The sequence below is a fragment of the Lissotriton helveticus genome, chromosome 6 (assembly GCF_964261635.1).
Source record: "Lissotriton helveticus chromosome 6, aLisHel1.1, whole genome shotgun sequence".
In the NCBI taxonomy this organism is placed as follows: Eukaryota; Metazoa; Chordata; class Amphibia; order Caudata; family Salamandridae; genus Lissotriton; species Lissotriton helveticus.
In genome coordinates this window covers 1,374,255,449-1,374,281,415 of record NC_136067.1, presented here as the reverse complement: position 1 = coordinate 1,374,281,415, position 25,967 = coordinate 1,374,255,449, and the positions used below count along the sequence as shown (strand labels likewise).

The 25,967-nt window shown below is 46.0% G+C and overlaps 1 protein-coding gene across 2 annotated transcripts in view; it reads left to right on the top strand.

The window, feature by feature from the left end:
• The window catches only part of TAGAP (T cell activation RhoGTPase activating protein), a 493,639-nt gene that overhangs the window by 340,692 nt on the left and 126,980 nt on the right, over positions 1-25,967 (top strand). The window lies entirely within an intron of this gene.

Genomic DNA, 25,967 nt, shown 5'->3' with positions numbered 1-25,967 from the left:
GAGGGTGGAGAGGCGGGGCGGCTGGGGGTATGGAGCACAAAATAAAAAAAACACTTACCTCTTCCGCAGGCTGTGTCTCTTCTCTGCTTCATGGCGAGTCCGGCACCAGGAATCATCCCTGGCTCCCCATAGCCAATCACAATGCTGCAAGCAGTGTTGTGATTGGCTCCCCTAAGCCAATCACAATGCTGCAAGCAGCGTTGTGATTAGTCTGAGTACCGTGGATCAACTCGCAGATGGGGACTGGGGGCCTGGACATGTTCCCCACCAGCCTGTGTAATGCAGCCTGGTTGGGAACATGCAAAGTGCGTATGACTGTTTGGCCAGCTTGAGACGGCCGACCAAACAGTCATGCGCACTTGGAGTGTTCAAACTTCTCCTCCCCCTGTGCCTCCAGCCCCGCCTTTACCCAGCCCCGATCCTGCAGAAAATAAAATGACTATGTTTTTATAATTTTTAATTTCCTGCTCAAAGAGCAGTGGGGCGACTCTCCTCTGCCTTAGCAAAGCAGCCACCCCTGCTTGGCATTTCAGAGCTGATTGGAAACTTGTGTACATTGTCTTTCTTCACACTATATAAACTGTAAAGACAAGATGGAACAAGGATGAACTTTTACACCTAGTGTGGGTTGGTAAAATGCAGTTAAAACTGCCTCTGTAATTGCTTATGATTTAAGGTGGGGACGTTGATAATAAAAAAAAATAAAAAAAATGAGGTCTGGCTCATTGCCTTCTACATCGGGTCCTTATCAATACATAACTGAGGAGTGCAGAGTTTGATTCCTGACATGTTAAAAAAAGTCAATATTTCAGATTAGAAGGATTGTGTATTTATAGTTTATATGATAATAAACATTTTCTTTGTTTTAAGTTCTATATTATTTTTTAATAAGAATATATTCTAGAGATTAGAAAACTAGTGTGAATATTCCATTTAAAATTTTGAAATGGTGGTGGTATTTCATCCTCACTGCTGAGTTAAATAGGAAAAAATGAATAACTAGGGGCCAGATGGTCAACCTGTTTTTAGTGGTCGCAAATGGAGAATCAGGCTGTTTGCGACCGCTAAAACGGCTTCTGGCATGTACTATCCTTATTTTGCAAGTCGGTAACCCATGTACAGCTTTAGCACTGGTGGCGCCCGGTGCAACATTTATTTTTTGCTTCCCCACACCCCATGACCGCCTCCTCGGATTTCTTCATTACCACCAGGCAAAAGTGCCCCTCATCTCTCCAATCACAAGTTATTGCTAAACACAGTGCCCCCCCCCCGAGGCTACGCCCCTCCACAGGTCAGCACCCAGTGTGACCGTACCAGTTGCACTGCCCTAAAGCCGACCCTGCGGTAACCTATTATCAACTCTCAAAATAGGGTTTGCGAGTCGCTATTAGGAAGGGTCATGCCAAGGGCGTCCCTTCCTAATAGCGAGTTGCAAGGGTATGTGCGATTGTTTTGTGACCAGAATGTGATCGTAAAGCAGGTTCAGATTAGCGCCTACTTCAAGTAGGTGGTAATCCACTCGGCAGGACCCCTTCTCCTTTGTGACTGGCAGCCAAAAAGTGCTCTTAAACAATGAAACAGAAACGTTTCATTTTTCTTTTTGGATCATTTGGAAAAAAAAGTTGCTTTATTTAAAAGCAAACATAGACATGGTGGTCTGCTGTTCCCAGAAGGCCACCATCCCTGTGTTATTGCCCATTCCCAATGGCTTTTGATTCATTCTGTGAAATGCCCTGCTGTGAACCCACCCTAACTATTGTCAGGCGAGCTACAAAATTTAGTATTTTTTATGAGGCACACACTCCTCCAGAAGAACTTGCAGTGGGAACAATGCACCTGCTCCTGAGAAGAAGACACAGCTTGAGGGCTATTTATGAGTGGCGCGATTCTGTCTAATGACGGATATTTTTAATATTTTGCAAAATAGCTGATTTTAAATCAAGTTTAAATGAGAAAAATATCAATTCTTGAGAAATTGGTATTAAGTAAACTTGCAGTATTATCTGATTCCTGTGGCTCCAAGAACAGCCAAAAATTGTGCACATACTTTTGTACAAAGGCACGCATCCAGCTCCTTGTTTTAATTTTCCTTTTCCATCCTATCAATGAGCCACATCCTTGACTTCTTCGGTGAATACTGAACAAAATATGTTTTTCATAAGTCACTTTCCTCCTCATTGCCTGCTCCGTGTTGCCCAATCTTATGGTCTGACTTGACAGTGGTGCTGTTGCCAGACAATTATGTGAGTATCACCAGGAGAGGGGCTTCGGCCCCGCCCACACGTGAGGAGTCAAAAGTAAAAAAAATTATTGGGCAGAAGGTGTATGCTTCTACAAAAATTGCTTGCTGTTCACAACGCTGTGATCATTTTGTTTATTTATTCAGCTGCTGAGTTTGAACTTTTAGGTGCATAAACATGCCATTGCACTGCTATTAAAGTGTTGTAGATAACTACACAATTGATTGTGATTCTCCCAGACAGCAGCACGGATTGGAGCAGGGCAGGCAGCGAACATGGATTGTTAGATCTGGTTTGACAGTGCTTTCATGAGCAGGAACTATTGGCATTGCCAATGCTTGTTTCCGTTTGAGCCCTATGATCACCTGGGACACTTTTTGTCCGATAGTCTGGAAAAGTTTACTTTCGGAAAGGGTGAAAGATTGTGTCACCCAGAGTATATAGCACACTGTCCCTCAGGTATACTATAGTACTGATCTCTTTCATGGCATGTGGTTCTTGTATCACAAGCTGTGATCCTGTTTAGGAAAGAGCTGAAGACACACCTCTTTAACCCCTTAGCCGCGGGGGTAATTCCCCTCCTGTGCGGGGTAGAGGGGGGCCGCGCGCGGCGCCGCGGTGCTCATGACGAGCCCAGCTCGTCCGGAGGCACAGTGCCGCTGTGCTCATGTCGAGCTGGGCTCATCATGACTCCGCCTACTCCTGTAGAACGTCCGCACAGGTGCTAACGCGGGATTTCTGGCCTGTTGTCATTAATCCAGATCCCAATTCAGGTCGACTAAATCGTTGGTACCTGTCATTGAGTAAAAGGCAATCCACTACTAGGTTAATCAAGAAAGAACTTACGCCACTCTAAAGAACCACTTACCACTGGAAAAGGTTTAAAAGTTTATTATAAAACCAAAGCTATCTGGAGATACAGACATCTCAAAATAAGGTTCAAAAGATATACAGGTGTCAAGATAAACATAAAATCCCTAAATGCTCGTAGTCGACAGAATAGAATTACCAAGATCAGCTCAAAGGTCATTAAAGTTGCGAGAATAGCTACGAGTTGCAACTTTAGAGTCATTTACAAAAAGGAAAATACAGGTTAGGCTGTCCCTACACTAGACTAAGTGACATCCCTACTTAACAAGATCTTTACCTAAAAAGGTGTCAGCCGTGGTGACTTCCACAGAAGATCACACACTTTCCTTAGTCTTTGTCTCAAAGTCGAAGTCTTGCAGTTCCCTATCTGCCTACCCATCCGCTCTCTTAGGTTCCTCAGATCGTCTGCTCTAACTCCACCCAGGGGTGCTGTCCCTAATACAAAATCACTTTTCCAATAGGAACGCCCCTGGAGACGCCTCTCACGTGGTGTTGGTTCTGGCGGCAACTTCCATGCTGGTACTCCTCGGGACCCTTCGTTAAAGTTGACCTTGCTTCCCAGGCTTCTCTCCGGCAAGACGGTACCCCCAGGAAATTCCTGAAGACTCCTCCAGGCCTGTGCCTGGCTCTCTTGAACAAAAGTCTATTCATCACTTTCCTGATAAAACCCCCTCGCACCTGCAAAAGACACTTTCTCTGTGGGCCCCAAATTCCGGCCTCCGCCATATCTCGAAGTCATAAACCATTTGAACAGTCTTTACAGTTTGTGCCTAACACGACTTTTTCTCTAACGAGCACATACAGATCAAAGAAGCAACTTTATCTATTCAGGCCTACTAAAATTACATGAAACGGGCCTCTACAATATGCACATTTAATTTCTTTGTTTAAGCAGTATTCTAACTAACACACATTACTATAATGAAACACATCTATTTAAAACATTTCAATTCTATGATTAATAATACTTTGCAATAAAATGACATTAGAATCCAAGTTACTTAAAAGTGCAGCAGCATCTTTCGTTTCTTGTGAAATGCCATGTGGCCTACATTTCCATGGTTTGCAGAATTACATTTCTTTTTCACACAGCCCCATAACGTGAGACTCCAACATCATTCTAACATTTCTACAAATCTCTACATTAGTTTTTCACACTGATATATGTATCCCTATTCAAATTAAACACTCATATATATATCTTCACTCTGTAGGTTTGCCACTCTTGTATATTCTATTCTAAACTAATACAACGTGCTTGTAAATATGGTGCACTTCTACATTTTTCAGATTTGTGCTCTCTCAATCCCCCTTTTGATGACTTCCAGTAGTCATCATCATCACACCCTCTCTAAGGTATAGAGTATCAAACTGAAGTCGTTGCAATATTCCCTCGTTTCATCTCCTCTAGAGCCCTCAGACTCCGGTACTGATTCTCCTGCATCACAGCTAATCTCCTCCCCTTCTCTCGCATGGATCTCTGCAACCTGTTTGCTCTATACCATTTGTACAGTTTCACCAACCCCCACAAAGCGATTACACAAATCACTATTATGATGATAGGTTTCAATATGTACCAAATGATATTCTTTCCCAGGTTGGCAAACCAACCTCCAACTTTACCCATTCCTTGACCTACTTTTTCCCATACTGTAACCTTTGTCAAATCCTCTATCTCATGGTGTATTTCAGTAATGTTTCGAATGTACTTTTCTAGAGGTTTTGAATTGTCTGGAATGTAAGTGCAACATTCCTGGACCTTCAAAGCCTTACAGACTCCTCCCTCTTTGGCCAACAGAACGTCTAGAGCAAGTCGGTTCTGAAGAACCATTGCCCTTATCGATTGCATCTCTCCCTCCACCAGCATTAAAGATCTAGCAGTACTGGCGGATAGTCTATCTACAACTGTTGCCAATCTTCTTATCTTAACATCATTTAGTGCTATCCCCAAAATAGGAAACATAGCACCAAATACATCTCCAACTACCTCCTCAGCGCTTACATCCCTTCTCCTTCTAGTTTGTTTCCCTCTCTTTTTGGTTTCTAAGTCCTCAGCATGGTATATTTTGGGGAAGACAATTGCTAAGCAACATGATCAATACCAATTATCTGGTAGTTTCACGTATGCATTTCTTCCACAAACAAAATACACATTCGGAATCACCTGCATTTCCTTTAGGAAATCTTTGGAGTAATACTCCAGTTGGAAAGCATGTTCACAACTGACTTCTCCCACAAACACATTCTCATAATATGTTTGACTTCTGTGTATACACAGCTTTCCCCTTTTCTCTCGATCTAAAGCTATTGGACCATTGCTACCCTTTCTTTGGTGTGCCCTTTCTTCCTCGGTCCAATCAGTTTTCCACTGTCCTGAAGCTTTTAGGACCTTTTGTCTTCTATATCGATCATCCACCTGCCCTATAAATCTTTTCTCAATTTCGGACACTTTACAAGTCAAATTATTTCTTCGGGCATGTGAAGTATCTAAAAAAATCTGACAAGAGCTCTGCTTTCGGGTGACCCTTTGCTGGTTAGAGCGGCCAGAAAGGATTATCTGAAAGCACTAGTTCTGGCCAAACGGGAGTGGGAGGAACGGCATTGGCAGGAACTCTCCTTGGCTGTGAGCAGTAAGAACCCGAACCTCTTCTGGGATTTGATTAACAAAACAAGGCAGGGTAAATCGCAACCACTGGCTGTTCATATAACTAGCCAGCAATGGTTTACTCACTTTTCATCCCTATATGGAGGCGTAGAGGAAATATCGAGCCGGGGGGGAAATGGTTTGGGTGACGGGGCAAAATTGGACGATACAGATTTGTTATTTTCACCCTCAGAAGTATTATTGGCAATCAGACGCCTTATCCCTAAGAAAGCCGCCGGGCAGGATGGGATCCCCGGAGATTTGCTTAAGGCTGAGCCAGAAGTTTGGGCCAAACTAATTGCCAGTATTATGAATCTGATCACGAGGGGTCATAAAGTACCAGACTCCTGGAAAGGAGCCGAGGTAGTTACTGTGTACAAGAAGGGGGCAAGAGATGACCCTGCGAACTACAGACCCATTAGTCTGATTGACATCATCCAGAAAGTGGTCGGCAGGGTCATCATTTCGAGAGTTGACGACTGGATAGAAGAGGCTAGTGTTCTCTCCCACTTGCAGGCGGGGTTTAGAAAGAAGGTTGGCACGATGGACCAGGTCTTTCGCTTTTTTGCAATCTATTGGAAGGCGGTTACCATCAAGAAAGGCAGTTTGTATATGGCCTTCATAGATCTCAAGACTGCTTTCGACCTGGTCCCTCGTGCAAAACTCTGGCAAATACTTGGCGAAATGGGGTTCCCCAGTAGTCTTCTGCATTTAATAACGAAGCTGCATGAGGGGAATTATGCGCGGGTTAGATGGGGATCGCAGGGACAATTAACAGATAAGATCCCTGTGCGGAGAGGAGTACGCCAGGGTTGTGTCATGGCTCCGACTCTCTTCTCCCTATTTGTAAATGGTGTTGTGGACCATCTGAAGGGGGAAGAGACGGACGCCCCATCCCTGGCGGGGGAGAAAATCCCCACACTTCTCTTCGCGGACGATACCCTATTAATCTCTAAATCCCCGGTGGGTTTACAAAAACTCTTGAACCTGTTTAGCTCCTTTTGTACTACCCGAGGCTTAACCATTAACACCTCAAAAACCAAATTGATGGCTTTTGCCCCCTCTAAAAGATTTAAAAATCACCTCGTGCTCAATAGTGCCCCCCTTGAGCTGGTCACATCTTTTGACTATCTTGGAGTCCGGATAAACAGCCGTATGACCTGGAAAGACCATCTTTCCAAAATGCTTCTTAGTCATCATAGAGTTTCCGGGGTGACGTTGAAGGAACTCCGGGAATCTAGCAGTAAACCGGTTTCTCCAGTTATGGCCATCTATGAGGGACAGATTCTTCCTTCAGCACTATATGGCTCCGAACTTTGGGGGTTTGAAGGGGTTACAGATTTGATGGTGGCAGAAAATAATTTCTTTAGGAAAGTGGCTGCTCTCCCTGCTTCAACACCAATGATCCCCCTAAGACTAGATTTGGGCAGAAGATCTTTAAAAGACCTGGTGAGGCTTCGCCCGTTGCTCTTCTGGTCTCGATTAAGAAGAACTGAGGAGCTGGCTAAGTATGCAGAAGGGATGGATGATCTACTCTTGCTGGACACAGGTAATAAAATAGGATGGCTAAAAAAATTGAAAGATTTGGCCATCAATCTGGGTCTAAGAGAGGCATGGGAGTCTCAATCCCCGCCACCCAAAGCCGTTATTAAAAAACTTTATTGGGATTGGGTCCAGAGTGAGGCAACGAGGGCTACGAATGTGGGTTCACTTACGGACAAATTTTTATCAATTAAGAGTGTAAGGAAATTGGAACCCTTTTTAGACCTAATAACTAAACCGTTGGATCGATCGCTGTACCTGAAACTGCGCTATGGGACGCTTCCAGTACTTGATTTCACGGCAAGTTGGTCGACCTCTGATGCCCTCTCACTCACATGCCCCGGCTGTGCGGCCCCCAAGGAATCGGTGGCCCACCTGTTTTTTGCATGCCCAGCCTACAAAGGGGCGAGGAAGCTTTGGCTGAAACCGGTCTGCAGGGAATTAGGGTTGAGGTGCCATAAACAGGCACTCCGTGTCCTCTCTACAGACTCTTCGTCTGCCCTCATGATCTGTGGGGTGGCTAAATTTTTGGGAAATGCATGGCGGATACGCTCCCGTTTATTAAAATCCCGGGGGGCCCTACTGGCCGATACTAATCTGGTTGTGTTGTAAATCTATCAAAATGAGATCTCCTTGTTCTTATGTATTTTACAAATTTTTTTTTTTTTTTTTTTTAATTGGTAAATGTGAATTGTATATGTATATGTGCTCTTTTATGGTGATAAAATTGCCGAATAAAGATATCAACCAACGTATCTAATGTTCTCCATGGAAGAAAACATTTCTGTAACCTGTCTTCACTCTTGTAATAATCCCATTTATTGAGGTGCTTATAATTTGGCACCTCTGGCAATATCGAGTCAAAGTTCGAGAAGTAATACTCAAACCCATCCCTTTCATAAAATAGGCTCAGCAACAAACTACACGTGATTCCATAAGTCAATGGAAGATGATGATACCTGATGCCTTCATCTACAGAGGCTGGCAACTGCATGCAGACATAGCAGTTCTTCGCCTCCATGACATCAATGTATTCATAAAGCAATTTGGCATAAGCATTTGATTTAAAATTCCCCTGTGATTCGTCTGCATGTAACCTCTTAATCTCAGCATCTAACAAAGCTTTCTCTTTCGCTATGTTTTCCCCCTGTTTGCCAGCCGTAGGAGGCTTCTGTGTTGATACACTTTTTGCTTCCTTTTCTGCTTTCACATCATTTTCATGTCCCACTACATATGATACAGTAACCACTAAAACTATAAGAGAAATCACTACCACTAAAAGTGTGCCTATTATGCATTTTGCCCTGCGGTTCGGGTTGCCAGCCTCCATGGTCTCAAGACAGTGTAGCTCTGTTTTCTTTCACAGTACAAAGTCTCTTTTCTTTGCTTCTCCAATCTTTCGAACCACCCCTGGAAGCTGAAAAACCCCTCCGCAAAAACAGTCTCTAAGTTCTGTAGCAATAGACAACCTTAGTCCTTCTCCATCCTTTAAAATGGAAATCCCTAATTTCTTCTTCTTCTTCTTGACGTTAGGTTATCTCTCAATCTGTATTTACAAAGTTCTTTACAAAGTCTTTAGTAATCTGAAATTATGCGTGTTCCAACAACTCCCACCACTTGCTCGAATATTTCCAAACGAAGAAGGATTCCCTCAAGTATTGGACACCTTGAACAGCAACACGGAAATTCAACTGTGTTTAGGATCAATTCTCTTATTCCGCTCAGAAGAGGAGGATAGACGATGTTGAGTGTCAGCAGCCCTTCGACCTCCACTCCTGGTATCAGCAACTCTACTTCCACGGTTATAATTGGGTCAGTTCTGGTTAGGGTCACTTGCCTCACCCTCCCAGTTCTGCGTGCTTCGGACATCTGCAGCGAGGTAGGTCCACTCAGGAGTAGCGTATCTTCTGCAAGGTACCCGCACCCTCCTTGATCTTGTCGGACCTTCCTGTTCTTGTCCTTGTGCACTTTCTTCTGGATCTGAGTCTTCGGATATAGGAGCAAGAGTTTCCTCTCGAGCTGGCTTCAAGCTTGGCCTCCTTTTTCTTTCAGGCCAGGTAGCTGCTCCACGCCTTGTTCTCCTATTTCTTGTCCGTTCACTTGGTTCTTGATCACTCTGAACTTGCTCTGTGTCTGAGTTGTTTTCACAGCAGCTTTCTCCTTCAGTGGCAACTTCAGTTTCACTGCCGTTCTGTCTTTCTTCTTCTTCTGGATCTGTGACACTCCCAGCTTCTTCAGACACCCCCACAGCTTGACTGATCCCCTCCTGTGATTCTTCCTCCACAACTGGATTTTCGTCTGTGAGAGGAGCTGTTTCTTCAAGGGGTGCTGGAACTCTTCGAGTATGGGAAGCGTGGATCCAATTTGGCAGCCCTCCGCACTTCACGGCAGTGTTCGTCGTTAAGATGATCTGATAAGGTCCTTTCCAGCGCACGTCTAAGCAGTTCTTCCAGACGTGCTTCTTCACCACTATCCAGTCACCTGGACACAGGTCGTGGCATTGATCTCTTGAAGATGGAACTTCTGCGGCCTGTACCTGAAGAGACACAGAATGAATGGCGTCAGACAACCCCTTGCAATAATCCAGGATCAGGTCATCTGTAATGTTCAACAATGCGGTTGTTGGGACAGTTGGAAGTCTCATTGCCCTCCCCATCAGCACCTAGTGTGGAGAGAGACCTGTCCTCCTGTCGGGTGTGCTACGCATGCTCATAAGGACCAAAGGAAGAGCATCAGGCCAACTTAAGGAAGTTGATGAACATACTTTAGCAATTCGACATTTCAGCGTCCCATTTATCTGCTCCACGATACCTGAAGCCTCTGGTCGATAGCTACAATGCAATTTCTGATCAATGTTCAATGCAGAGCAAAGCATCTTCACAACTTCGCTGTTAAAATGTGTTCCTCTGTCCGATTCCAGAGAGGCAGGCACCCCGAAGCGCGGTATCAACTCTCTAAGCAACAACTTTGCTACTGTGAGTGTATCGCACCTGCGTGTAGGGTATGCTTCAACCCATCTGGAAAATATGCATACTACCACCAGAACATACCTAAGGCGGTTGACTTTTGGCATTTCAATAAAATCCAATTGCATTCTGTTGAAGGGCCCCCCAGACCTCCCAATGTGACTCAGTGTAACTGGTGTTCTTTTCCCTATATTCAACTGCTGACAAGTAACGCATCTCATACACACTGCTTCTGCTGCAATCCTAAATTTTGGGCAATACCAAGTCTGCCTGAACACCCTCAGCATGGCATCTCTTCCCAAATGCACTGGACCATGTATCTGTCGTGCCATTGGACTCGCTAATTCCTCGGGTAACACTGCCCTTCCATCTGCTGATACCCAAAAGTCCATTTCGCTTCTCACACAACCTGCTGTTTCCCATGCCTGCTTCTCAGATTCAGGTGCATTGTCTTGCATTTGTTTCAAATCTTCCCAAGTATCAACAGTTTCTAACATCATGCTTAGTTCTGTCTTTTCCTGAGCCCCACTTACTTCCACCTCCGTGAAAGAATAACCATGCTCCGCACAATAGCGGGCAACTTCGTCTGCATATCTATTTCCCTGTGACACAAAATCTGTATTTTTCGTATGAGCTAGACATTTCACAACCGCAATTGCGGCAGGACCCTGTAATGCTTCTAACAGCAGTCGTACAAATTCTCCGTTTCTGATTGGCGAACCAGAGGAGGTCATGTAACCCCTCTGAGACCACAATTTCCCGAAATCATGAACTACACCGAAATCATATTGGCTATCAGTATATATGGTGACTCTAATTTTATTACCTGCTGTACAGGCACGTGTCAATGCAATGATTTCTGCTACCTGAGCGGAGTGTACTCCTTCCAAGCAAGCGGCTTCCACAACTCCAGTAATGGTGCAAACAGCGTAAGCTGCTCTCAACCGACCAGTATCGTCTCTTAAACATGAACCATCAACAAAGAAAATTTCATCGGGATCAGTCAGTGGCTCATCCACAATATCTGGTCTGGGCTTCGTGCATAGTTCAGTCACATCAAGGCAATCGTGATCTTCACAGTCTTCACTTTCTATGTCATTAGGAAGTGGCATCAGTGTAGCAGGATTCAAGACAGAGCACCTCTTAAGGGTCACGTTCTCTGCAGCAAGAATAACTTGCTCATAGCGCGTGAGCCTACTGTTAGTCAAGTGCTGGGTCTTGGTCCTGGTCATTAACAATTCCACAGAATGAGGTACATACACCACTAACTGGTGTCCCATCACAATGCTTTCACAACGCTCAATGCTGACACCTGTTGCAGCAACGGATTTGAGACATCCGGGCAACGCTGCGGCTACTGGATCTAAGGTAGCCGAAAAGTGCATACCTCAAAATCTCATCTAATGGTCTGTTTTGCCAACAAATTAAATGTTGCTGAATCATCAAACAAATATCAGGTCTCAACCCCAAAACAAACTTTGACACAAACTGTCCTATATCCTTGGGGTCCATTACATCGAGTCCACTGTATTGTTTGAATGTTTTCAGCAATCTCTCATAAAACTCATGAACTGTCTCCTTGGGTTCCTGTCTTGTTCGGTCTATTTTTACCCAATCTATGTCTTGTGGTGGGACCTTATCCTTCAGCCAAGTTATTACTCTTTCATATTTCAACATTACAATTTCAGACGGTCCATTTGTAGCAGCATTCCTTTCTGGTTCTACCGTTGGCCACTCGACACTAGTCTTGCATGCTGCCCACAAATCTCCTGGCACCACAATGTCAAACAAGGTGTTCAAATCAATCCACAATACCTTTGAGATTTTCACAAACCTTTCTACCTGCTTGTACCACTCAACAGGATTGTCCCTTAACTTCGGAAATGAGTTGGTAAATGCAGCCAAATCTCCTCTACTCCAGGGCACATGTACATAGTTCCCATTCGATATTTCTCTCAAAGGAAATGCCTCCATCTGCATTACCCTTCCTTCCGGAGACATCACACTCGTGCTCCGTCTGACAGTACCCCTTTTGGACCACCTCTCTTCCCATTTGTCCAGATCTCTCCACGCTCTTATTCCTGTTATCAGCTCCCTTATGTGTGTTTTTAATCCTGTAGTTCTCTTCTCATCTAAGTCTTGGTCTGAATACTGCAACCTATGGTTACTCTGTAATGTCTTTGTTCTGGACAAGTCTACCATACACTTCTTTGCCAGTTCAGACAGTTTCTCATGAATTGCTCTTGCCTTTCGGGTAATATCCTTTGCTATGATCAGTAACTCATCTTGTTCGTACAAGTCAATCCTTTCTAAGGCTAACGTCCCATCTATTATCTCGTCCAGATCATTTTTTAAACTAGTGACATCGAGTCTTTTGGCCTTTACTGCAGCTTTCAGTATGCTAGCTCTAGGGGGTCCATTCACCTCTCTCCCATCCCAGCTCCGAGTCCTACGTCTAGGCTCAGGCGAGTTATGGGGAGTCCTCCCATGTTCCCATCTCTCCAGGTCCCATGCAGTTCCATCCTCTCTGGGTGTATGGTGAAACACTTTCCCATTTCTCATAATCCCACAAGTCCCATCCTGCATGGTTTCCCTAGATGCATGGTAAGACATTCCGTTATTCCCCCTTTCTTCGTCATTTGCCGGTGGTCTCTGATCTCTCGACCCATGGCAAGATCCTTCACTGCTCCCTATGCTCCCACGGCTCCAGTGCTGTACATTATCATTAGGTGCATGGTGAGTACATCTAAACTTATCCCTGTATTCTTGTGTCCTTCGGTCTCCCTCACTGGTAATGAGACGAGATGTTTCCCCACACTCCATACTTCTGCCTCTTTGCTCCTGCTCATTTCCTCTGTCTGTATGACGTATGACTCCTCTACTCTCCTGAATTTTACCGTCCCACTCCTGACTGCTTGTGCTAGCCCCGCAGTGAGACAATGTTCCGTTGCCTCGACTTCCCCACTCAGCCCCTGTTCTTGACCTGTGGGCTGGTGCTTCTGTGGACCCATCCCATTCTCTCAAGTCGGCCCTCAGCTCCTTAAAGGACTTCGGCCGTGGTCCCCTCAGGTCCATCCGTCCTCTCTGACCCCCCCTGTTCTGCTGCGGGACCCACTGCTGGATCAAATGGGGTGCTCCACGTCACTGGTCCTGGCAATTGCCTCGAGGCATTTGTCATGTTATTTCTCCTTTCCATTTCAACTCTCTCTCTGTCTAACCGTATCTGTTCTTCCTCTCTGTCTCTCTCGGAGTTGTAAATCGATACTATAGGACCTATGGTAACGGGTACTTGTAGAGCGTCTGGCAACCCGTAAGACTCAACCTTCTCAGTGGTTGGCGTCTTCTGTACCACAAACCTTCCTAACAACACTCTGTACTGTACTAGGTTGAGGTGTCTCCTCACCTTTGGTAGGTGTCCACTCCGATATAGGGAGCGGTCTATACCCCTCTATGGCAGCACCACCTTCCCTTGGGAGTTCCCTACTTTCTGTCTCCCCAACGTTCGGAGGCGGTCTATCTATTAGCAATCTGTTTATCAAGTTGTCCTCCGACTCGCTCTCCTCATCCTCTTCCATGAGCCTCTTTTCTCCTGCCACCTCTCTCACTGGGTACAACTTATCTACCTCAATAGCCTGTACCCTCCATCTCTTGGCGTCCGCATCCCATTGGGCATCTCGCACTGCCCTTACTGATCGCTTCAACTTTTCATGGCGCCTGTTCAAATTTCTATCGTGTGCCGCCCTAATCCACGCATTAAGGGCCTCAAATTGTGTTGGTCTAGGCGAAGGATTCAATGAGGACATAATTGCTTTCAGCCGATGTAAAGCCTCTAACCTAAACGTTCCATACTTAGGAAACGTCAGTTCCTCATTCCCTTCTGAAATCTTGCTCCATTCACTAATCCATAGTATAGTATGCAAGCCAACATTCGTTGCCATACAGTAAGCTGGTGTACCCTCTGGCGGTGCCTCTTCCCCGTAATAAGAGTTCCTTCTTTTTCTCTTAAAAATCTCTCTCAAACATTTAAAACACTTCATGTTCAAAACCTACAGAATTTCTATTTTATCCGCGTTTGTTTACTTCCTAATGACAATCCACCAATCTCAGCACGGTTCTCGCTAACTTTCCTATCACAACGCGGCTTTTCACTGACGTCACACCAACCGCCCTATCAGGGCATGGCTTCTCACTAACCGGCCTATCTCAGCGCGGCTCTCGCTGACGTCACTCGTCCCCCTTCGCAGCAGTTCCCCTCCTTACTCAGCTCGTCTCCGCGGTCATGCATGCGTCCCATTTATACTCTGAAAAATGATTACTTCCGTCCAAGCGATCACTTTTCTTGACTGTACGCCCACAGTCTATCTGTAATTGTCACCTTAACTGACGAAATGTCTTTCCGTTTATGTCCAGACAATCGCCTTCTCTGATAGGTTACTTACACACAGTAACTTTCGACCAGCGTCCGTTACTCACACACTCACTCTTACTCTCCCCCTATCTCGGTCCTGCGGCGGTCAATGGTACCTCATGACCTCCTTACTCTGGTTGACAATTACTCTGGATGTTCGATACAACCGAACCACTTAAGCTCTACCCCGAACTTAAGATTTTACCAGGTTGCGCGCGCTCACAACCTTCTCACAATCACACTACAGGCATTCAACTCCGCATGACATTACAATACAAATACAACACAAAACACCGCAATCTGTCCACGCATGACCCTTTTTATACTCACTCTCGTCCGATACTGCTGCTTTTCTCTCTCCGTCAGCACCTTCTTCGGCAGGCCACCTCTCGATCTCTAGGGACCTTGGGGTAAACTAACCTAGTCTAGATCACCTTCCTCAAGAAGGTAACCATCCTCACTCTGCTACCAACTGCTAACGCGGGATTTCTGGCCTGTTGTCATTAATCCAGATCCCAATTCAGGTCGACTAAATCGTTGGTACCTGTCATTGAGTAAAAGGCAGGTTAATCAAGAAAGAACTTACGCCACTCTAAAGAACCACTTACCACTGGAAAAGGTTTAAAAGTTTATTATAAAACCAAAGCTATCTGGAGATACAGACATCTCAAAATGAGGTTCAAAAGATATACAGGTGTCAAGATAAACATAAAATCCCTAAATGCTCGTAGTCGACAGAATAGAATTACCAAGATCAGCTCAAAGGTCATTAAAGTTGCGAGAATAGCTACGAGTTGCAACTTTAGAGTCATTTACAAAAAGGAAAATACAGGTTAGGCTGTCCCTACACTAGACTAAGTGACATCCCTACTTAACAAGATCTTTACCTAAAAAGGTGTCAGCCGTGGTGACTTCCACAGAAGATCACACACTTCCCTTAGTCTTTGTCTCAAAGTCGAAGTCTTGCAGTTCCCTATCTGCCTACCCATCCGCTCTCTTAGGTTCCTCAGATCGTCTGCTCTAACTCCACCCAGGGGTGCTGTCCCTAATACAAAATCACTTTTCCAATAGGAACGCCCCTGGAGACGCCTCTCACGTGGTGTTGGTTCTGGCGGCAACTTCCATGCTGGTACTCCTCGGGACCCTTCGTTAAAGTTGACCTTGCTTCCCAGGCTTCTCTCCGGCAAGACGGTACCCCCAGGAAATTCCTGAAGACTCCTCCAGGCCTGTGCCTGGCTCTCTTGAACAAAAGTCTATTCATCACTTTCCTGATAAAACCCCCTCGCACCTGCAAAAGACACTTTCTCTGTGGGCCACAAATTCCGGCCTCCGCCATATCTCGAAGTCATAAACCATAAACCATTTGAACAGTCTTTACAGTTTGTGCCTAACACGACTTTTTCTCTAACGAGCACATACAGATCAAAGAAGCAACTTTATCTATTCAGGCCTACTAAAATTACATGAAACGGGCCTCTACAATATGCACATTTAATTTCTTTGTTTAAGCAGTATTCTAACTAACACACATTACTATAATGAAACACATCTATTTAAAACATTTCAATTCTATGATTAATAATACTTTGCAATAAAATGACATTAGAATCCAAGTTACTTAAAAGTGTAGCAGCATCTTTCGTTTCTTGTGAAATGCCATGTGGCCTACATTTCCATGGTTTGCAGAATTACATTTCTTTTTCACACAGCCCCATAACGTGAGACTCCAACATCATTCTAACATTTCTACAAATCTCTACATTAGTTTTTCACACTGATATATGTATCCCTATTCAAATTAAACACTCATATATATATCTTCACTCTATAGGTTTGCCACTCTTGTATATTCTATTCTAAACTAATACAATGTGCTTGTAAATATGGTGCACTTCTACATTTTTCAGATTTGTGCTCCCTCACAGGTGTGGAATTTACCGCGCAGGGGAGTGGCGTGGCCGTTATGACGAGCTGGGAGCACAGCTCCACTGTGCCTCACGACGAGCTGGGCTCGTCATCAGCAGGCAAGGGTTTAAAGAATGCTACATCCCGATGCAGTAACAATCCACTCTCGGTACTACCGCTCCATTCACACTTTGCCTTTGAATTCTTACAGCACAGCTCTACCTCACGGCTAGGTCTGAGCTATACAAAATACCATGCCCACGCATTCAGATAATCCAGTGGTAAGATGTATTTCACCTTGCATATCAACGTCTGCACTCCTACACATGTTCGATGATGTTCGCCCACCTGCCTGTGGTTTGGCATTTGACTCCCCTCCTACATTCTGCCAAGAGCCGTGGCTTGCATTCCCCCCTGCGAGGGGCAGAGTGCATTACTCACACCCTGCCCTGCTTGCTGCGTTGTATTTATGAGCACTTGGAAAGTCCAACTGCAGAGTCTATATTTGCAGCCCACCACTCATTTCAGAAGCAAATGAAACGTTGCTAGGGTATTGGTATTAGTGAATTTACGGTAAGAATTCTAGCACACATATTGTTGTCAGAATCAGCACCACCAAATAATCGGCTGTGAAACTGTACTACATCAATTACTGCAGCTTCACAGGATCAGTTCAAGATCTTTTGCTAAGCAGATGGGAAATCACTTCTAATGTTTTATCTCTGTGATACTGGACAACTCCCAGACTGAAATATGCACTATGCAGTAATAACGTATAGCCTGGTTCAAGTCGGGGTACCTGGTCAGAACAGGTCTACATGGTTTACCAAAGTCACATGTGACATGTAAAACCCATCTGTTTTGTTTTTTACAAATATACGGCTATTGCAACGCGTGAAAAGGGGTTAAAATTGGTGCAAATAGCATTTGCACCAGTTTTAGTGCTTGCACCCATGAGGGACTGAGCACAGTTTGCATGTTCCACCTTTTAGCACAGTTATCGCCAGTTTGTACCACAGAACCAGATAGTTGGCTTACGTGCTCCCATCCCACTATTTGCCCGTGCCAATGAGTGATTCGTGCCTGCAAGTGCTCTGTGCTGGCATACTGTGTGCTCAAATCATCCTCCACCTGTACAAATGGTGACAGTACCGCTGTCTCCATCTCCTCCACTGTACATCTTTACCCAGCTTCCGCTTGGCTTCTTGACTTCCACTTCAGGACGCATCACGGCATTTGTCCAAACACAATTTTTACAAGCTATTTTTAAAAGACACCTGATGTGGAAACCATAAAGATTGGACTCACCGCGGAGACCGAACAACATGGCCGATGCCCGGTGGAGCTGTTTAGGCAGCTATAGAGGAGTTAGGCGTTGGTTTACCCCCTCGGCTGTCACCTACCCAGCCGGACATTGCACGTAGTTTTTCCTTGTCTCCTCGCTGTGTTTCCTTCCCTCCCCCGCCTCCTCCCTCCGCGATCCTGTGGCTACCTCCCCTTTCCAGCTTATGCGTTAATATCTCTTGTTATTATATATTCACTGTTTTTCTCCTTTTGTTTATTCTTGGCTCCTGTAACTGTTGTAATTTTGTAACATGTAACTCGCTGATCCTCATGTAAAGCGCTCTGATACCTCCGGGTCTAGCCATCGCTATATAAAACTCATAATAAATAAATAAATATGTTAGATACGTTGTTTTTTTATTTGGTAGATGGTACCTAAATATAGTACCTAAATATAGTACCCTTTGTGGGTCTTAAAAGAAAAGGTGCCTCTTAAAAGAAAAGGTGCCACAAGAAATTGATCTTGTGTTCAGCCCTGGCCTGTGACATGCACACCATCATGGGGGAGGAGCTGGCCTAACGGCTAGGGCGCTCGACCTCGGACCTGGGGATCTGGGTTCGAGCCTCGGTAACGACGCCAAAAAACCTCCTGTGATTCTGGGCAAATCACTTAATCTTCCTGTGCCTAAAATAAAATTAAAAAATGAAAGTGTGTGTGTCCTCATGTAAAAAAAAAAAAAACGTAACTTGTGCTATGTCAATCGCTCTGATACCTGATTCGGTTCGGGTCTAGTTCGCGCTATATAAAACTCTACACACATCATCGGTACTCGCAAACATTTCCGCTGTTCATCAGAGGGGGGCACATGTAAAGGTCAAGAGGACCGCAAGCGGCCCCTGGGCTGTACTTTGAGTATCACTGGCGTAGACAGTATGCCAAAAAACAAAGAAGAAATGTGCTGCCCCAGTGCAGAATCAAACTGATTCCACTGATACCACAGGGGGCTGAGCAGCAGTGAAAGAGGGAGCGGCAATTTTAGACCACCGCTCTTGTTTTTCACTGTCCATTGAACAGCCTTATTTTGATCAGAACGTGGATCCCCGCCACAGATAGATGCAGTCATTAATAGCACCTGCATGCAGGAGAATGCCTCGTGGTCCCTGAGGCCCCTACACCCAAACTTAAAGCACCACTGGCTCATGCACTAACTGTATTTTACTTCCCATGAGGCGCAAAGTTAGTGCATCTCTCAAAACCCTATTTACCCCTCCACATTTCTTAGTGGAAAGGCACAGGCACAGTGGTGAAGGCATTCCCTCATTGGTTGGAGGTCCATACAAATGAGAGAACACCACAAAATTTGTAGTGGCAGCCTGCAGCATCTTTACCTCTTTTGTGATGTGGAATGACCCTTTGGGTGCAAAAGTGTATGCAAATGCCCATAGCCTAGGGTAGTACTTCCCAACCTTTTTAGAACCACAACTCACTTTTTAGAATGTCAAACTTTTGCGACCTATCTAGCTTTAATGGACATGAGGCGGGCGATTTTTTTATGTAATAAAGCATTGTGTGGTAACGCATTGTCATTTACAGACAGCTCATTTTCCAGTGAAATTTGTGCATACAGTTTCACAGATAAAACTATGGGCCAGATGTAGGAGGCCATTTACCGACCGTAAATGGGTATTTGTTATGTAGGGGCCCTATTTTACCGATTCGGTAAAATTACAGAATCGGTAAATTTACCGAATCGGTAAAATACAGATTCGGTATTTTTACCGATTCTGTAACTGCCAGATGTAGGTGGGACTCTTCTGAGTCCCAAAGGCCTTACAGATTCGGTATTTTACCACCCAATCCAATTGGGTGGTAAAATACCGAATCCAGGTGTGCATGCACATGTGTGCATGCACACCTATGCCATGTGACAGACAGACGTGCCCTTAGGGCATGTCTGTGTGCCACATGGCACACATGCCTGTATTTGGGGTGCTAGAGGGTGTCAAAGTGACACCCCCTGCACCCTTGCAGGATTCGGTATTTACCGATTCTGTAATTACAGAATCGGTATTTCCCATTGATTCCTATGGGCTTCAAAGCCCATAGGAATCAATGGGAAATACCGAATCTGTAATTACAGAATCGGTAAATACCGATTTTTACAGAATCGGTATTTCAAATACCGATTTTACCTACATCTCCCACCTTCTATTTTACCGATTCATAAATACCGAATCGGTAAAATTCGGTATTTATGAGTCGGTAAAATAGAATTACCTACATCTGGCCCTATATTCCTTACAAATAATATGAGGAAAGCGGGTTCCAGTGAGTGTTTTATTATTTGTTTTATTATTTGTGCATCAGCAAGTAAAGTGTCTTGGTTTATTCTGATCCTATTAAAATCTTTGTTCCCATCACTCTTCAGAATTGCAAAAAGAAAGTGTGGCATCGCTCTAGTTGTTTGAGCAGTGGTACCGGATCCGGAAGTTAGACCCCGGAACCGGAAGACCTTCATTTTGTGTGGCGCCGACGAGCAGAGCGTAATACACGCAATCCCGGCGCTCCGGGAAATAAAGGCTTAACCTACACACGGCCTGACTCTGTGCATTATTACATATATAAAGTGGAACTTTACAATGGCGATCCCAGAATCCACGAAGCACTGCACAGAGCCTCAGTAGGCATCCCGGAGCGCGGCAGAGGCGACGGTAAGCGCGCTTGCCGATGAACAACTTGTGTTGTCACCACCCCACCACGCAGCATACACGACCCTAGCCCGCCTGCAACAACGAAGTCACCGCCATCCAGAAGGAGGCTAGGAGTCACAAGCGCAGGTGGAGCACCACCAACGCGCAGGAGGGTGACCACGCGGGCAACCACTGCTTTGGCGGCCAAGGAAAGTAGTATCCCCTGAGCACGACCGCCCGCACCAGGCATGCTGGCGGATCAGCAGGTTAAAGGTGAGGCGGCAGGCAGAACAGACGGGGGTAGACCACGATCAAACAACGGCATAGGTGGAGCGACCGGTGGGGCAGACAGCAAGGAGAACGACGAAGTAGACAGCGAGACCAGACAGGCGCCCGGCAGCCCGCCAAACCAAGCGGTTCCCGCCCAGGCGATCCAGAGAGGCGGCGGCAGGATGGCGGCACCATCCAATTCCCTCACCCACATGGTCCCTTTCCTTCCGAAGAGAGGTGAGCCCACGATGCCGCGGGAAGACTGGAAACGTTACTTCCTCAACTACTTGGAAGCCCTGGAGGACGAAAGTGAAACCGCCTACTCGAGCCAAAGGAGAAGGAAGATACTACTACATAATTTAGGGTTAAGAATTTACGACACCTTTGTCAAAGGCACGAGGGACGCGACTGACACAGACGTGTTCCGGCATGCAATAGAAGACCTGGACGCACACTACAGACCGGTGGTATGTGTGGCCATTGACAGACATACCTTCTTCCACAGGAAACAGGAGGGCGGAGAGACAGTAGATGAATATGTGGCGGCCCTGCAGAAATTGGCCATCACGTGTAAATTTGGAGCCCTGCACGACGACCTAATACGTGATCAAATCATAATGCACACGACGAGCACGCACGTGCAGGAAAAGCTGTGGGTGAATGGAGATGCTCCCTTGAAGGAGGTGTGGGCCATGGTGAAGAAGGCGGAGATGTCCAAACGGTGCGCACAGGCAGGCAGGAAGGACGGAGGAGGAACACAAACGGTCTGCAGAGTCATGGTACACAACAAGGGAGACAAACCTAGACAACGAGAACCTACAAGAGATCCAGACAGCAGAAGAAACCAACAATCGGGAGGAGAAAACCCGAAGACAAGCAGAGGTGGAAGACCAAGCTGCTACAGGTGTGGAAGCATGTCTCACCTGGGCAACGATAAGGTATGCCCAGCGTTCAGGGCGAAGTGTTCGTTCTGCAACATATATGGACATTATGAAAAAGTATGTCGTAGGAAATCAAAAAGGCCCACCGTCAAATACATTGACCAAGGAAACCGGGTACAGGAAGAAATACAAGAAGAGGAAGAGGACCAGGAAGAACTCCTTTACATTGATGTCCAAGTCCTGGAAATGGGAGGCAAGGAGTCGGATAAGTCCAGACTAAACATGCACATGGGAGGGGTGCCGATTGAAATGATCGCTGACTCAGGTGCCCCATCACAATCGTCCAGAAACGAGTGTGGGAAGAGAAGTTCAGGACTCAGGTGAGAGCGGAACTGCTCCCCATGGACGTGAGGCCGGTCACATACACCGGACAGAGAATACCCATGCTAGGGTATTGCCCGCTACTATTCGAATTCAAGGGAAGGCAAGCCAACCGCAAACTATACGTAGCGGAAAAGGGGCCCTCGGTACTCAGCTGGAAAGATCACGGCGCCCTAGGCATCATGTTGAACCCCGGAGGCAAAGAGAAAGTGTTACTCATGGACATGGAGAGTGGACAAGACGAGGAGGCTTGGCGCAGAGACTACCCAAAAGTGTTCAGTGGGCAGATTGGTGAGCTGGTCAAGTTCAAGCACGTGATACGATTGAAAGAAGGAGCGAAACCAGTCATCCACAAGGTCAGAAACATCCCATTTCGATGCAGAGAAGCTGTGCAAGACGAACTGGACAGGCTGGAAAGGAGCGGAGTGATACAGGCCATAGAGAGCGCGGAGTGGTTGTCGCCCCTAGTGGTGGCCCAGAAGCCCAACGGGAAGGTGAGGCTATGTGTAGACCTCAGAGAACTTAACAAAAACATTCTGATAGACAAATTCCCGCTCCCACGCATCAACGAGATGCTGGCAATGATAAAGGGAGCTAAGTGGTTCTCAACGGTCGACCTGTCGTCAGCGTACCATCAAGTGAAACTCCACCCGTCCAGCAACCATCTCACCTCCTTTATAACACCTTTTGGATGTTACAAATTCGTGAGAATGCCATTTGGGTTGGCATCCGCGGCAGCGGTATTCCAAAAAACTGATGCACAGGCTCTTTCAGAAGATGGAGGGAATCCAATTCTTCCAAGATGATATCCTCGTAGTGGGAAAGACCAAGCAAGAACACAACGAAAAACTCCACATAGTGCTACGCACATTACAAGAACACGGACTCACGGCGGAATGGTCAAAGTGCAAGTTCGGGGTCCCTTCAGTCACTTATTTGGGGCATGAGGTCAGCGAAAATGGGATCGAACCAAATAGAGCCAACCTGGAGGCGATAAAGAACGCACCGGCTCCGGGGAAAAAGGAAGATGTCAGGTCATTTCTGGGCATGGCTGAGTTTTATAGCAAATTCATCCCCAACTTTGCCACCAAGACGCACTACCTACACCAACTGCTAAGGGAAAGAAACGGGTTCAAGTGGACCGAAGAGGAGCAGGAGGAATTCGAGTGCTTGAAACGGGAAATGGGGGAAGCCATAACACTGGCAGGTTTTGATTCCATTCTCCTCCGATGCCAGTGACCGTGGTTTGGGAGCAGTGTTAACGCAAAGATCTGACAGAGGAGACATTTCTACAGTCAGCTTCGCATCCCGATCCTTAGCTCCGAACGAAGAGAAGTTTAGTGTCATCGCAAAAGAGATGCTGGCCGTAGTATGGGCGATAGAACGCTTTAGACAATACCTGTGGGGAGCCAAATTCGTGGTCCGCACGGATCATAAACCCCTGATAAAAGTTTTAACATCGAGTGGACATGAGCACGCCACCCCGAGAATAGCCAAGATGACACTAAGGCTATTGGATTTTGTGTATGAAGTGGAATATATACCAGGTCCCCAGAACAAAGTAGCAGACTTCCTGAGCAGGGCAGCAGCCATGGAAGGAATGGAGGAACAGGAGAAGCCAGGATGGGAAGGCTACGTAGTGGCTACCGTGCAGGACATGAAGCAGGTGATCAGTGCACAAGAATGGGCGGAGGCCTACAGGCTGGACGAGGACTTGGAGGCAATCAAAGGATACGTCACTCATGGATGGCCCGAGAAGAGGCATCTGAAGGAGGAACTGAGGAGATGCTGGGAGGTGAGAGATGAGCTGTCTTTGGGAGAAGATCCCCTGTTCCTGCTAAGAGGAGACAAGGTTGTCCCCCCCGAGGCCTCATTGAACACCTGATGGCGTTACTGCATGAGGGCCATCAGGGGATCACGAAGACCAAGGCACTGGCCCGACAGGCCTACTGGTGGCCTGCGATTGACGCACAAGTGGAAAGATACGTGAGACAATGTGAATCCTGTGCCAAGGCAGACAAATCCCAAGTGATCCTTAGACCACAGTTGGGAAAATTCCGCACGCCAGGAGGACCCTGGGAAATGGTGTCCATTGACATAATAGGACCGATCCTGGATGTCGAAGGAAACCAGAAATATGCTATAGTGTTGATGGATAGGTACTCCAAATGGCCGGAAGTGGAGGTGAAGGACGTAGTGGACTCGGATGCGGTGATCACCTTCTTGAATGCAGTGTTCATAAAGGAAGGAATCCCAAAGATAATAACGTGCGACAATGGTCCCCAGTTCGTCTCGGCTAAATGGGAGGCATACATGTCCAGGAATGGGATTGAAGTAAAACACACACCCATATACCATCCAGCGGGAAATGGCCTGGTGGAACGTTTCAACCGGGTAATCATGGGAACCATCCAAGCGGCGATAAATGATGGACTCTATTGGGAGAAGGAACTGCCCAAGATGCTATGGGCCTACCGCATCACTCCGGGCAGCACAGGCTATAGCCCCTTCAAGGTGTTAAGAGGAAGAGAGCCTTTCACCAAAGACAACATCGCGTGGAGGAAAATGGTGGTGCAAAGTAAATGGTCACCAGCAATAGTGAGGAGAAATCTGGAGAAGGCGCAAGAAACATACACCGAGCAGTTCAACAAGAGACGGAATGTGCAAGGAGTGGCTCTTGAGAAGGGGGACTGGGTGAGAGTGAAAGTAGCAACGTTGAAGAGGTAGGGAGAGAGTAAATTCACTCCGCCCCTACAGGTGATTGAGCCATTTGCTAGATCGGCATTACTCAGCGACGGCAAGGTTTGGTCGCAGGACAGAATGGCTAAATGTAGCAAAATACTGAAGTGGACTACAGGTGTGGACGAGGAAGTAGAAGGAGACGCAGAGAGAAGAGAAATGGAATGTTGTGAAGGAGTACAAGAGCAAGTAGATGAAACGACACCACAAGTGGAGGAGAAGGAAACCATGTGCGGCGGGAGCAGTAGAGAGAGAGAGGAAGGTGGCAGAGAGAATAGGAAGGGAGCAGGTGAAGAGAGAAATGTGGGAGAAGAGCTGAAACTGGAAGCCCGAGGGAGGGCCACGGTGAAGGACAGACAAGGAGATGAGAAAGCAACGGGAGCAGTGAAGACGAGAGCAGGAAGGATAGTGAGAACTCCCAAGAGGTTTGAGGACTATGATATGGACATTAAGTAAGAGTTTGCTTTCCTTATTCTATTGTTATTGTGTAAAAAGGGGAGATATGTGGCATCGCTCTAGTTGTTTGAGCAGTGGTACCGGATCCGGAAGTTAGACCCCGGAACCGGAAGACCGCCATTTTGTGTGGCGCCGGCGAGCAGAGCGTAATACACGCAATCCCGGCGCTCCGGGAAATAAAGGCTTAACCTACACACGGCCTGACTCTGTGCATTATTACATATATAAAGTGGAACTTTACAGAAAGTGCTTTATTTTTGCATTCCTAACTTCTCTAGGTGTACAGTTCATTTACATGTATTTACCATTTGTTGTGTGTTACGAAAATATTACATCCTACAGCTTTTCCTTTCTCACTGGTGTAACCAAGCAAGACTGTCACATAATTCACTTTACTATTCTTTCTCTAACTGCAAAATGAAAGAAGTTTGTAAACACTGGTCCCCATGTTAAAAAAACATAAGCTGCAATTTTTCAGTACACGTAGCCTGCCCTTTGACCTCTGTCTCTGAAGAGCAGCAAATGTGACAAGATAAATGCAGAATTTAAAGCCTTCTTTATTTATTGCTTGGACTTTCGCGACCCATCAAAAATTTGCTCGCCACCATGGGTCGCAACCCATAGATTGGGAAACACTGGCCTAGGGCAATTCCTGTAAAACAGGGTTGGTGTAGTAAATGCATATGACAC